Source organism: Macaca nemestrina, chromosome 1 (assembly GCF_043159975.1).
Source record: "Macaca nemestrina isolate mMacNem1 chromosome 1, mMacNem.hap1, whole genome shotgun sequence".
NCBI classification, from domain to species: Eukaryota; Metazoa; Chordata; class Mammalia; order Primates; family Cercopithecidae; genus Macaca; species Macaca nemestrina.
In genome coordinates, this window is record NC_092125.1 from 21417195 (window position 1) to 21432467 (window position 15273).

The 15273-nt window shown below is 38.2% G+C and overlaps 1 long non-coding RNA gene across 1 annotated transcript in view; it reads left to right on the forward strand.

The window, feature by feature from the left end:
• The window catches only part of LOC105492947 (uncharacterized), a 43613-nt gene that overhangs the window by 5087 nt on the left and 23253 nt on the right, over nt 1–15273 (forward strand). The window contains exon 2 of the long non-coding RNA XR_011608442.1: nt 11971–12102. This is a non-coding gene — a long non-coding RNA (uncharacterized lncRNA). The remainder of the gene's footprint in view (nt 1–11970; nt 12103–15273) is intronic.

Consider the following 15273-nt stretch of genomic DNA (forward strand, 5'->3'; position numbering starts at 1 on the left):
ATTGAAAAAGATCCACATATAAATGGTCCTGTGAAGTTCGACCCCATGTTGTTCAATGGTCAAATGTATATCTCAAGCGTGAAAACACTGAGTGAATTCTGGAAAACAATTAGCAAAGTGCCTGCCACACCTCAGACACTCAAATGGTAGGTGATGCTGTTAGACTGCTCTGGGGCCAATTTGATATGGTTTATATCTTCTGCACTACTTCTGCCATAATTCTTTATACCTAGTTAGTGGTGAATGAATATTTGCTGAATGAAAGAATATATCTACATATACAAAATGGGAATGAGACCCTAAAGCAAGGAGTTTTCAGGAAAAGAAGTCAGCCTTGTATTTTTAGTGCAAAGAACAAGGATCATGACAGTTTTATCCTACCAGGGTAAAAAAGAACCAGGTATGCTCATTTTTAAAAGTTGCAAATTTCGCTTGGCTCCACTGGGTGTCACTGCTAACTCCTCTTTTCTGTTTGAGCATAGGTGTAAGGATTGCAGGACATTAGAAAGAGGATTTTCAAACCTCAGGATTTATCAGAATCACCTGGAGGAGTAAAACGGATTATTGCCCCAGAGTTTCTGATTCTGTAGGTCTAGGGTGGGACTCTATAATTTGCATTTCAATGAAGTTCCCAGGTGAAACTGATGCTGTTGGTTCAGGGATCAACATTTAGAGAAGCACTGCATTAGAGAAGTCTAACCGCAACTGGGGTCAGATTCTTCACAGGTCTTCCATAGCAATACTTCTTACACTTTCATATGCTTACAAGTCACCTGGAAATCCTGTTAAAATAAAGAGTCTGATTCAGTAAGTTGGAGTGGAGCCTGTAATCCTGCATTTCTAAAAATCTCCTAGGAGACGCTGAGGTTGCTGGACCACAAACCACACTTTGAATAGCCTTCCTGCTTCTCGTCATTGATTCTACCTTTACATCACCAAGTTCTCTACCCTTCAAGACTGAGGTGATGAGAGATGTAAAATGCTTGGCACAGCACCCAGTGCATGGTCAAGCACGTTACATATGTTAGCAATTATTATGTGGAGGTATTTAGTACAATGGTTCAGAATGTGGATTTTTGAGAGAGAAACATTTGAATTCCATGTTTGCAACTTACCAGCTTTGTAAACTGGGGCATGAAACAAAATGGCATTGAGGCTTAGGCTCCTTATTTTCAAATTGAGGAGTTTAGTAGTCTTTACTTCACAAGACTGTTGTAAGGACTAAATCAGATAATAAATGTAAACTACTTGGCACTCTTTGGAAATGGCCATTTTTGCTAGTAAAACCAAAGAAATTAAAGCGACAAAAATGACTGCAACAGGTGTTATGTGAGCTTTTACTGTTTGAAAGAGATAGACTCTACCCGGAAGAAAAAAAATCACATGGCACCCATTAGAATACTAATGTTCATTTTTTGCTAGCAGTTGTATCACCCGTCAAAGGAGAAAGGACTCAAAGTACTGAGAAATTTACAACCATCATTTAAAACTAGATTTGTAGGAAAAAGAGAGTTACAGAAACAATATCTTCTCAAAAGTTTTTAGAGAGGAATTGCATTTTAGCAGGGAGGGCAAATTTATTCTTATATAATCAGGACAACTCTATATCCGTGCTCTTTCAAGCCAGAGATTATAATTCATTTTGTACCTACAGAACTTAGCACGTAATAGAATCAAAATAATATGTGCTGAACAAATGCATGAAGAAACCCTACCATATTCAAAGAAATAATAGGCTGTCTTTTGTTAGTGTATCCCTTGAACTCTCTCTGTTTTTCTTAGATGAGTTCCTTTTGTCCTCTTACTATCCCAGTTTTAGCACTAAATAACCCACATTTAAGGACTATCCCAGTTTTAGCACTAAGTAACCCACATTTAAGGCAACCCTTCATTCAGGGCAAACCAGGATGGTTGATCTCTCTGGACATGCGCTCTACATGAAGCTCCTATTTGGCCCAACCCTCCTCTTATACTCATGGTTAGGCCTCTTTTACTTTCACGGTATTTAGAGCTGGTCTTCTTCCCTCAATAACTCAATAGATATGTACTAAGAGTGCACTACACACAGGCCCAATCTGAGTGTGTTGGAAAAAGCCAAGGTGAAAAAGAGAATTCCTGCTCTCAAGAATTATCCATGGACAAAGTAAACTTTTAATGACTCTCTCTTCATTCAGGTATTATTAGTCTTTCTTTTGGCCAAAATCCCTGTATCTATTGCTATGTAACAAATTACTCCAACTCTTAGTAGCTTAAAACAAAAAGTTTATTATCTCATACAATTTCTGAGGGTCAAGGAATATAGAAGTAGCTTGGCTGGCTAGTCCTGGCTTAGGTACTTTCATGAGGTTGCAGTTAATCTGGCCTTCAGGGCTGCAGTCATCTGAAGTGTTGGTTAGGGATAGAAGATCTGCTTCCGAGATGGCTCAATCCAATGACTTTTGGCAAAGGACCTCAATTCCTCACCATACAGGCTTCAAACAGCTATTTGATATGGTAGCTGGCTTTCCCCAAAGCAAATGATTGCAGATGGAGATAGCAGAGAGAGAGAGACAGAGAGAGAGAGAGAGAGCGAGCAACCAAGATGGAAGACACAATGTCTTTTATAACCTAATCTTGGGAATGACATACCATCACTTCTGCCATGTTCTACTCTTCACATAGACCAACTATGGTACAATGTGTATGTTTTGGGGAACTTCATAAAAGCATAAATACCAAGAGGCAGAGCTCTTTGGGAGCCACCTTGTAGAGTTGGCTACCACACTCCCCAGTCCCTGTACTGGAGACTGGGACTTCTATACCCTTACCACCAGCATGTAGACAATGTTTTAAGGTAATATAAAATTAGGGAATTATTCCTTTGACTGGTCTACTCACACTGCTGAATATATCTTCTCAATACGCTAGTGCATCTCTTACAATGTACCTTTTTCTTGACTGGAACGTTACACTTGCCTAATGTGATCACAGCACGACTTAGTAGATGAGGCACTCATTATCTCCTGTGAAACAGATGGGAAACTTTGGCTCAAATAGGTTCTTAGTGGCAACCAGTTGATTCACTTGCCCAAAAACCTAAAATGACTGCCAATGACCTCATTAGTTCAAGTCTGAACTACTTAGTTGGCATTCAAGTCTTCTTTAAACTGGACCTATATTTTTTTCATCAAATGTTTCCTCATTGAGTTCAACATATATTAGAACAATATCATGAGTTGCTTGCTTCCAAATAGGATCTGACCTTCTTCCAACTTTTAATAAAAGAAATCAGACATTTATTAGCCACTTTTCCAGAATTCAGGGACCCATATCCTAAACTCTACAAGCCAGGTGCAATTCTAGAGATTTAATCTGAAAATTTGGGGAAGACCAATTTAGCTCTTTTGCTCAGACTCCTATGTAAGAAAGACAAACATGAATCTTTTCTCACTGTCATTTCTATTGTAGCAGTCTGAGATTTACCACCAACTTCCTTGCACTATGTATGTCTGTTCATTGCAATTTTTTTTGAGGACTCAAGACCAGTCTATTTTACATTAGTTCCAGTGATTTGACAGGTAAAAACTACGTCCAAAAGAGTTAACTTTCCTCCCAAAAGTGACTGCAGGATAAGCTAGGCCTTCCAAGTCAGCCCTGCTTCCATCAACCCCGGGGGGGCGTGTTGCCTGAAAGTCTTCATAATAGGTGATCGGCAGTCACTTTTGGGAGGAAAGTTAACTCTTTTGCAGGTATCATTGCTGTAGTGAAAGAGGGTTAGAAATTAAGGTTCAGACCTTTAATTGCCCATTGTGACGTTTTCCCTAACTCTTCTAGCTAAAATTATTCCTCATTTTTATTTTCCCTGAGGTGTCCCTATCCTTTTTTTTCCTGGTTAAAAGGAAATTTCTAAGAAATGATAGACATCTGACCTGGGGTCTCAGTCCAGAAATTCAGATACAGCAGAAGTGAAGTCTACACATCAGTTGATACTCTACCAAGCCACAATAACCAACACTGTTTTCAATGGAATAAAAACTCCATTATGTACTTTATCTGTCATTAGCTAGTCAAATATTCCTATTCTGGAAGTAAATCTTCAGAATGTCAAAGGGACTGTTAATTTTGAATTTTTTAAAAAAATTGATTGAAACATTTAATAATCAAAACCTTTACATAACGAATGGATTTGAAAACATTTCTGTTTTCTTTTAAGATAGGTATATTCCAGAATTATTCCAGAATTATACAAGACTACCACATTTTGAATAATGATAAATTATAAATAATGATAAATGTGCTATTACCTAACTTAAAGAAAGCATTAGCATTGCAACAGAAGCCCTTTCTATAGCCCTCCACAATTACAAGCCCCTTCACTGCTCTCAGGTAACCAGTATCCTGAAATATAAATTTATTATTCCCATGAATTTTTTTTAGAATTTTACTGACACTGTGAAGTAACTCTACCCATATATAGTATTGTTTGCATGTTTTAAACTTTGAATGATTTGCTTTATACATTCTACAACTTGCTGTTTTTGCTCAATGGGAGCAAGTTAAGAGTGAGGACTTTGTTTTGTTCACTGCTATATCCAGAGAACCTAGAAAAGTGGCTGACATATAGGAGGAACTCAAGTATTTCTTGAATAAATAAGCATTATATTTGTGACCAATTTTCCTTTTATATGTGTAGCTCATCCTGTGTCATTTTTTACTTCTGAATGGTATTTCAGTGCATGGCTATGCCACATACTCCTCTTGAAAGATATTTAGGTTGCTTTTTATCTTTTTTTTCTTGCTATTATAAACATGCTGTGCACTATGAAAATTTGTTAACATTTATTTTTATTTTTGCACATACATGGTAAAGTTTGAGATATATAACAAAGAGTAGAATTACGGGGTCCCCAAAGTAGTCTGCCAAATTTTACATTAGCAGCACTAAGCTACTTCCTATCTTTGTCATCACTGGAATAATCAGACTTCTTTTTTTTTTTTTTTTTGAGACGGAGTCTCGCTCTGTCGCCCAGGCTGGAGTGCAGTGGCCGGATCTCAGCTCACTGAAAGCTCTGCCTCCTGGGTGCACGCCATTCTCCTGCCTCAGCCTCCCGAGTAGCTGGGACTACAGGCTTCTTAATATTTGCCAATGTGATGGATGTGAAATGATACTGCTCTGCAGGTTTCCTTTTTGTTTGTTTACTAGTGAGGGTAAACATCTTTTTATATGTTTATTGGCTATTTACATTTCCTCATTGGTGAATTGCCCCTTTTATTTATTTATTTTTTGATCATTTTTCTACTGGGTTGCTTATTTTTTTCCTTACTGCTTTCAAAGATATATATTTTTAAATTCTGGATACTATCCTTTATCAGCTGTATGCTTTGCAAATATCTTCTATTTGTGGTTTGTCTTTTTTCTTTCTTCTCCCACAGCACTTAAAAACAAAAAATCCCAACTTTCCTCATAATACTTATTCCACTGAATATTAACTGTTTAATGCATGAAAACCATTAAATCATTAAAAAGTTTAATCTACTAGAGCGTGAGGTTCTGGAAGGCAAACTGTCTGTTATTCATGATTGAGGGCCTAGCACCGTGCCTTGTACATATTAGGGCCCACTTAATGCTTTTTTATTTTTTATTTTTTTGAGACAAGGTCTTGCTCTGTCACTCATGCTGGAGTGCAATGGCACAATCACAGCTCACTTCAGCCTGGACCTCTTGGGCTGAAGCAATCCTCCCACAGCCTCCTGAGCAGCTGGGACTATAGGCATGTGCAACCACATCCACCTTTTTTTTTTTTCTTTGTAGAGACAGTGTCTCACTATATTGCCCAGGCTGTTCTCAAATTCTTGCGCTCAAGTGATCCTCCTGCCTCAGCCTCCCAAAGTGCCAGGATTACAGGTGTGAGCCACTGTGCCCTGCTGATTTTGATTTTTGAAATAGATAGGGCTTTTTTCCTCAGACAAAGCAAAAAGCAGTTGCTAGGGGCTAGTGCAGGTGTTTGCAAACCACAGCCCATGTGTCAAACTAGCCCACTATCTACTTTTTAAATAAAGCTTTATTGAAACGCAGCTATGATCATTTGCTTACATTTTGTCTGTGGCTGCTATCCTGCTATAACAGCAGAGTTCAGTAGCTATGAGAGAAACCATATGGACCATAAGTCCAAATATATTTGCTATCTGGCCCTTTACAAAGGAAGGTTGCCATTCCTGGACTAGTAAGTAAAGGTGAATGCACAGAGAAGCATGCTACTATTTTCAATTTTGAAAAGAAAAGTACACCTGATCTCTTACTGTCATTTTCTTAACATTGTCTTAACATTTACCAGCCTGCTTATTTTGCAGCTCCTTGCCTCATCCTATCTTAAAAAGAATGAGTAACAACATATATAGAATATTTGAAAATAACCCAAATTAATTTAGGCCCTAAATAATGCTGTCAGTCCCCAAATAATGTCATCATTCTATCTTGAATTCATGAATACAGAAATGAATCTTGTTTCATAAGAATGTGTACCAAAAATTGACTCCTGTATCATCAATTATTTACGGACAGAGGAGTGTGTTTGAATTTTTTTGTAACCCTGACTCCCACCCAATCTCATTCAGTGTTCTGCTCACTGAGGTCACTCTATAAATGTTGACTTGTGACTGCTGATATTGTAATGCATTATTTACCTGGTTGCATTTTGTAAAAAATAATGGGGACAGACAGAGAGGGACTAGGATGTGGGTAGAGAGGTGTAGAGAAGGCAGAGACAGAGGGAAGCAGTGAGGAAAGATGACCCTAAAAGCATTTGCTAATTTACAACTTTTGGAGCTGCTGAAACTGCTTTCAAATTTTGCAGCGTGTGACATTTTTCCAATTTTTCCATGTTCCTGCTGCTGTTCCAGTACCACCGATAAGAAACCCTCAACTCTTGCTCTGTTCTGGAATAATGAGACTGGGAAAAAAAGATCTTTTTCATCTTTTCAACATTAAAAAGAAAAAAAACTAGTCAAAGCCCAACAGTTCAACAAATATTACTCATGTCATTGGCAAGAAGAAAAGGAGACTTTTGAATTAAAAAAAAAAGGAAAAGACGCACACAGGAGGCATTGTTTGCATATCAGAAAAATTAATCTACATAGGAAAGTATAAGAGCCTGCAATTCAGAAAGCAAAGAATTAGGACAGCCCAGCTGAGAATAATTTTCTAGCCAGTTAATTTAATTGCATAAATCATTCCTTTGTTAGCAATAAAGAGATATAATTAAAATGAGATTGCCTCTAGTTTCTATTCTCTAGAAACTAAAGGAATTGATTTTGGGCAAAGCATTCTTCCAAATACCAGATCGGCAAATTACATTTACCTTTTTAGAAAAGCTAAATTATTTTGCCGTAATATCATGGTGGGTTTAATTAATTGTAGATCTGCCATATGATCTTAAAGAAATAATTTATTTAATGTCCTTAGAACAGAAGTTTGCAATCATGTGTGTATCCCTTTGGTAGATGGTGTGCAGATTTTTACTAACAGGTCAGAAGTTTAACAGGCAGCTGTCAGGAAAAATTTGAGGCAGCATAACGATTGTTTGGGGTTTTGGTTAGCTGTCCTTGTTTAAAATAAAAAAAGCCACTACTTAGTATTGCATAATTTAACTGAACTCATTTAGATTGACTTTATTCTAAAATTACTACTGGTAATTATTTGCTGTCTCTGAACCTTTGGGATTTAAAGAGCCTATAATTGTCTATTAAATCGAGGGAAATCAGATCAAAGAGGGATGCAAAAAGTCTCCTACTAGAAAGCACAGGTCTTCTGATCAGTCAATTGTATGTCAGAGAGAATTGCAAGCTGCGACAGAGAAGTGGCTCATTTTTATGGTAATGAATCTGAATTTTAAAAAATGTACTAAACTACACTTGCTTGCTCTAGATTTTTGAAGTTCATTGGCATTACTTGGCAACAGAGATTTGTGCGGTGGTGGGAGGAATCCCACCAGCCTTCAGAGAGCTTGTGCTCAGAGAAAACCGTGCCCTGCACGATGGCTGCAGTTCTCATACAGCACCTGAGCTCAGAGGGGCAGGTGATGCTCTTCGCATTTCATGGATGTGATTGTAAAATGTCCAGATTCATTTTTGTACTAGACAAAATGTTTGGTGTGGCTGTTAGAGGTTTATATTTATCGACTTTTGAGAATGAAAAGTACACTTTTTCATTTATCCATATTCCCGAGGCTCATGAGAAGGCAGCCAAAAGAGAAAACTAGCTCAAAACTCAGAAGAAATTAGGTCTTTCTGGCATGATTGCTGCTGTTCAGTAGGAGGATCTCTTACTAAAGGAGCTGGACAATAAGGACAGACACTTCCTAACTCCAAAATTGCTCCATAGGATGGAACAGATGGGTCTGACCTTCCTGTGCTTAAAAAGTCAGCAGAATATTCCAGTCTATATTGGGCAATAATTGCTCTGAACATCTTTTTGGTAGGTCCTGCTACAGCAGGGTCTAGCCCTTAGAGCCCCAAATCTCTGTAGACTATTCAACTAATGCCATTATATTCACTCTTACATTCTCTCTCTTGGCTCACTCTGTAAGCTCTTCAACTGTCTGGCTGGTCCTTCATTAACCCTTTTGGTGTGTTCAAAGGTGGCATTATTGCCTTCCCTTTACTTAATCCTGTGTGACTTGAGTAGGCTATTAGTACACCAAAAATAACTGAAAATTTATGCTGAGGTTAATCAACAAATGTCTTGATTTATTTGGAAAGGCTGGACTGGAAAAGTAATGTGAAAGGCAGAGTTAGTGTTAATATGTTGGCTTCAGCCAGAATTGTTAGACTCTAAATAACATCACATTGTTAGGATTAGAAACAATTCCTTACCCCAGAGAAAATGCAACCTTATCACCTGGTTACTAATAACTTTTGCTAATTAATAATGCCAACCTTAGGCTATTTGGGTTCTGCTTCTACATACATTTGGCACTTGAACAACAGGGGTCTGACCTGCATATATCTACTTACGTGCACATTTTCTTCTGCCTCTGCCACCACTGAGACAACAAGATCAGATCCTTCTCTTTATCCTCCTCCTCAGCCTACTCGGCATGAAGATGAGGATGAGGACCTTTATGATGATCCAGTTCCACTTAATAAATAGTATATATTTTCTCTTCCTTATTATTTTCTTAAGAACATTTTCTTTTCTCTAGCCTACTTTAAGAATACAGTATATAATGTCTACAACATACCAAATATGTGTCACGGCTATTTATGTTATGGGTAAGGCTTCTGGTCAACAGTAGGTTTTTAGTAGTTAAGTCTTGAGGGAGTCAAAAGTTAGACGTGGATTTTTAACTGTGTGGGGTGTTAGCTGCCCTAACCCTCATGTTGTCCAAAGGTCAACTGTGTTGTTTTTCTTATTGTTTTTCTTTATCCACATCCATCAGATGGAGATCTCAGCCAGCCCCACCAAAAACATGGTTTTGCTTGTACTTTCTATTCAATAAGTTTATTCATTGGTAGTGCAAATAATGTTATTAATTCATTGGATAAGTCAACGGATATCCCAAGATGTAATGCCCAGTCTCATGTATTTCAAATGCAATGCCTGACTTGAAGATATATCTAGAAGTGTATGTTAGTGCTACCAGGGTAACAAGAACACTCAGGATCTCATGAATACTTGGTCTGTTTCTGGATCATCTCAAAATGTAGAAATTATCATATCTATTAACCTAGATTACAGGTAAGAGATCTTTGGGCTAGAGAAATTTAATGTCACATGTTTACCCAGCTACAGGGAACAAGTTATCAGCAGTTCCTTAAAGCAGTCTCTGGCTTTCCTACTTAGAACATAGATTCCTGTTCAGCTACCTGATCTGGGCTAGGAGGTAGTGAGCTGACATTTAGTTAAATTATTTTGTATCAATACCATATAACGCTTTTAGTACTGTAGTATTTGAAAACAGTTTCAAAATACCCACCAGGTCACAAATATTTTATGAACCCTAGAGAGTTTTAAGGGCCTTATCCTTGTGAGTACTGGTAAGGATTAGTATAATTACTTGAAACTACCTGTCTGTGTCCTAGGGTTAGGAATTTGGCCTATAACCTTGTATCATCATCTTTTCTCCATAGGGACCATTTCCACCACCCTCTCTTCCATGTCCCACAGTATCCTTTACCTATCTCTTCATATACCATAGTGTGCTACTATTAAATTCCTATCTGAATGACTCTGCCATTGTCTGTGAGCTTCTTGGGCTCAGGAATAAAAGCCCATTCAATGTTTGATGCAGTGCCTGACACAAAGGTACTCAATTACTCTTTATTGTTGTTATTAATCAATATGCAGGGAAAATCCTCATATCCTTGTTATCCTATTCACATACTTGGCCTACTCTACACATTTCTTTTCTAGAGGTATGCTTAACGTGTTATACCTTGCCTAACGCAGGACCTGTTGCATGCTTGGTATTTAATAACTTTTGTAGGATGAAAGTCATCATGCACTAGACAGGTATTTTAACAACTGCCAGGAGATGTGTTTAGAGGATGTCTAGTGTGCATAATATCAACCATGGAAAACTGTCATACTCCTGAGCAGCCATAGTCTGGTTGTCCTTAGGGCTATATTCAAGGCTCTATTTTCATAATTCCCACTCTCCCTTGGCTTTAATTGTCTGCTCTTCTGATAACTCCCAAGTCCATCTATCCAACCCAGACTTTTCTTTAGAGTCCCAGACCCATGAATCTGTCTGCCTTCTGGGTACCCCAGTAGGGTATACTATAGGCACCTCAAACTCAATTCCTCTTAAATAGAACTCATCATTTTCATCTCCTCTTCAAAGCAAATATTACCACCAGCCCGCCCAGTTGCACGTGATAGAAAAGAAAAAAAGCCTTCCCTCATCCCTCTCTCCCTTATCCTCCACAACAATTCAATCAACACACCTGTCAACTCTCTCTTCTATAATTGTTTGGCCCAACTGTTTTTCTCCATTCCTCAGACTCACCCACCAGATTCTGTTTTGTTCCTCTCCAATCCAGATTCTACAACAAAACCAAAATAATCACTATTTTAATAAAATATTACTCCATTGCTGAAAAGTCTCTACTGTTTTCCCACTGCCTTTAGGATAAAGCCTAAGCTCTTAACATGGCTTTCAAAGCTCTTGAGAACTTCCTTGTCTCATGACATTCTTGCCCTTCCAAACCTCGATTCGGCTGCTGCTTCTCAACATGCAGCCCTCACCACAATGTTACCTCCTCAAAGACATGTTCCCTGACTACCTTGGCTAAAGGCTAGCTAAAGCAGCCCTACCCCCAAACCACTCATTTGTATCTCATTACCTTATATTTTTAAAATGAACTTGTCAATACATGGGGTTATCTTATTAATACTTCCCTATTTGTTGTCTGTCTTCCTCTACCAGGATTTAAGCTGCTCCTCGGTGTATGTAATACTCAAAGCTGTACCTCCAAATTGTAGAGCAATGCTCGGCATATAGTAGGCACTCCATAGATATTTATGGTTCTACTGAAGACTCCTTTGTATTCTTTTCATTTCCACAATTATATCATCCTCTACATCTCTCCTTAGGGACCTTCGTGCGTGCTGTTTGATACATCCCTTTTCCACACTCTTTTAAGTTTACTAAATACTATTCAGCTTAAATATCATTTCTTCCAAAAAGTCTTTCCTAATCTCAGAGTCCCTCTGTGGCGTTCTCACATGTCAACTTGATCATTTTCTATCAACAACATTTGACACTGTTGGAATGGTTGTATAAATAGCTGTCTTCCACACTAGACTTCCACATTTTTTTGTTGTTCACAGTTATGTTCCCAGGGCCTAGTATCGTGCTTAGCACATAACAGGCGCTCAATAATAATTTGTGGAGGAATGAATGGATGAAATGTGTTCCAGAAACAGTGTTTCTGTTCTGTGGGAAATTTATTTTCAAATCAGACTCTTAATAAATATTTCCTCCCCAAAAGGTGAGAAACACCCTCCTCTCACCCTGGCGTATATAGATCTGGTGGAGAAGAATGCTGATTGCACAGGCAGTGAGGACTAGAAAGCTGAGCTGTAGCACCAAGCAGACAAATAGCGAAGCTATTCCTAATTTGGTAAGTAATTAGCACACATTTGGCAGAGTGTATTGGAAGGAGCAAACCTCCTTAGCAGTATACTTGGAAAACACTCAGGACTTAAAGCTGAGAAAAAAACAAGGAGCAATTGCAAATAGATACTAAGAAAAATCTTTACATAGTAATAAAGACCTTGAAACATGGAAACATCATCCCAGAGAGATAAGTATGGGACAAGAACAGAATGTAATATGTGGCAGAATCTCCAAAATTAGGACTAGATGGAAGAAGAAAACTCTGGTTGTTTCTACAACCGAGATTATTTTTTCTCTTGTCTTAACCAATCTAGCAAAAATTTTTTTTCTAATTTTTTAATGAGGAAGAAATTGAAGATTAGTGTCCAAATTCTATTTTATGGTTGCTCTAGTTGATGTATAGGGGGTTCTTCCTAAGTTAGTTATATTTCTTAAAGTGAACATTTTCATTGGCAGTTCATATTTTTGTGTTTTTATAAAGTCCTGATTTTTTTAAACTCCTACTTCGGCCTCCCAAATTGTGGGGATTACAGGTGTGAGCCACCATGCTCAACTGTACATTTGGACTGGATAGCTGCCAGCAGTCAAAATGTTGGCTCTCAAATTTGTTAATTTGTAGTTTGGTCTAAAGAAGTTTATTTCTCTCTGGGTATGCTACCTAAAATTCCATGGACTCATTTGGAAGATTGTGAAATTCATCAAATGACTTGCCCAGCCAAAGTGTACTAGGGTGTCCTCATGGAAGATAACCTACTTGGGGCTCAAGAAAACAGTTCTGCCTTTGTTCTGCCATAACCGAGCATGGTCCGGTCTTACCTCACGTCTGTATTCTCCCTTGCCTATTAGTAGTCCCATAGTGTCTCTAAAGAAGGACTTTGTGATCTTAGCAAAGCCTTAAAATTAGGGTTGCCGAATAAAATACAACAAATAAACAAATATAAGTTTAGGGCATTCTTATACTAAAAAGGTATTCACCATTTATCTGAAATTCAAATTTAACTGGGCATCCTGTAGTTTTTATTTGCTAAATCTAGCAATGCCAATTAAAATTAATTTATCATTAAAAGAAACAATTCCATTTCTCTCAGTTCTCTGCCCATCATCATTAAAAGCCAAAAGAAAAAAAGTTGCAGAAGGAAGTAAAAGGATTTTTTCACTGGTGTCAATTGCTTTTTCATGCAACATAAATGTTTAATTACTGAGACTTCCTTTTTCCTTCCTTCCTTCCTTCCTTCCTTCCTTCCTTCCTTCCTTCCTTTCTTTCTCTCTCTCTCTTTCTCTCTTTCTCTCTTCCTTTCCTTCTTTTCCTTCCTTCCCTTCCTTTCCTTCCTGCCTTTCCTGCCTTTCCTTTCTTCCTTTCTTTCTTTCCTCTATAACTCTTGCTCTTTCACCCAAAGTGGGAGTGCAGTGGCACAATCATGGCTCACTACAGGCTCAATCTCACCCTCCCGTGCTCAAGTGATCCTCCTGCCTTGGCCTTCCAAAGTGCTGGGATTACAGGCATGAGCTACCACACCCAACCTGAGACTTCTTAAAAATAGGAAAGGGTTGAGAATGTACTGGGAGAGGAGGCATTTTGAAGCCAGTGATTGGATTACCACACATTATCTTCTGTTGTTCATGTCTTCATTAACGTAGCAGTTAGTGTGTTTTGCTGCATTTATCTCCTTTGATAAAGTTAGGTGCTCATGAGATTGTGAACTCAATTCTCAGGAGTATAGGTTAACTTCTGGTTTAGAAGCCACAAACTACATTATATACCACAACACACTAGGGACAAAAGGGGCCATTTGATTAAGTCATAAACAACCAGCTGATTGATTGGTTCAAGGAATTTAAATATCTAGGCATTCATTTTAATTAAGCACTTCATTGGAAAACACATAACATGGACTACAGTCACTAGAACTGTGACAGCTATATTGCAATTTTATAGCCCAAAATTTAATCAGCAGGTACTGATTAATCCTGTTCTAAAAATCTTCCATAGCAAGGCAGTTGCTCAGATTCTCTATGCTTCGAAAGGGGAAGGAGGGATAGTTGATGCTGCTGAGAAAATAGATGGCCAACCTTTTACTTTTGCTCCTTATTTTTCTGGGAGTTTTGACCTCAGCTATAAGCAAATTCCCCTCTTGAGCACCAGTGTTGACATGACCATAACAATATGTTTAAGACCATAAAAAGAATCCCATTTCAAAATTATCCAGCTCTGAGTTTCAAGGGCTAGGTTTCCATAGCTAACTTTCAGTCAGTAAAACGTAAGCTTACCCCCAGCACAACCCCCAGCCCTCCCCATTTCCTTTCAGTTCTCTCCTCTCAAATTGCACAGGTTTCTCTTCTGGACCCATTCTATATTTTCTCACAGCTCCTCTCTGGGCCATCTCTACCTGTCATTATTTTAGCTCTTTGATTTTACTAAACAATATGTTGTTTCTCACACGTATGCTTGTCCTAGAACGCCCTTATCTTCCTTGGCTTAGCAAAATCCTCCTTATACTTCTTGGAATGCCCAGACCAAATGTTATCCCCTCGAGAAGCTTTCTCCGTCATCCACCTCAGACTATGCCAAGTATCTCCTTCTGTGACCCCACAATTACTTTGATGTGTCTATATCACCAGGTTTATGTAGAGTGGGTAAAAATTTTTACATATTTATTTTTATCTACTTATAAAAATAAAGCTTGCTTATTTATAGAAAAGGTGAAAAACAGAAAAGTATACAAAACAAAAAATTATCAATAATTCTACCATTCAGAATACAGTGTCAATATTTTAGTGTAATATCTTCTAAACTTTTCTCTATGCATGGTATGATTGCTTAATTACAAAAATTCCCCCAATTTTCCATCCCTGCCTGTATTCTTGCCACTTGATATGTGACCTTGAAGCTCCCTCTATCCAGAGATAGAATCTCTTCCTTCCACCCCTTTAGTTCTTGTCATGACTTAGTTTGGAAAATAGAATGTGGCATAAGTGATGGTGTGCCTATTCTGAGCACATTTCTGCTCTCTCTTGAAGCCCAGATACACTATGAGCACAACCCCAAGCTAGCCTGCTGAAGAATAGATCATTTGAAGAACAGATAAATCATCCAATCTGAGATCATTCTAGAGTAGCCCACTCCGAATTGCCATGCCAGCTAAAATCAAAGGTGCCCAAACAAGCCCAGCTGAGA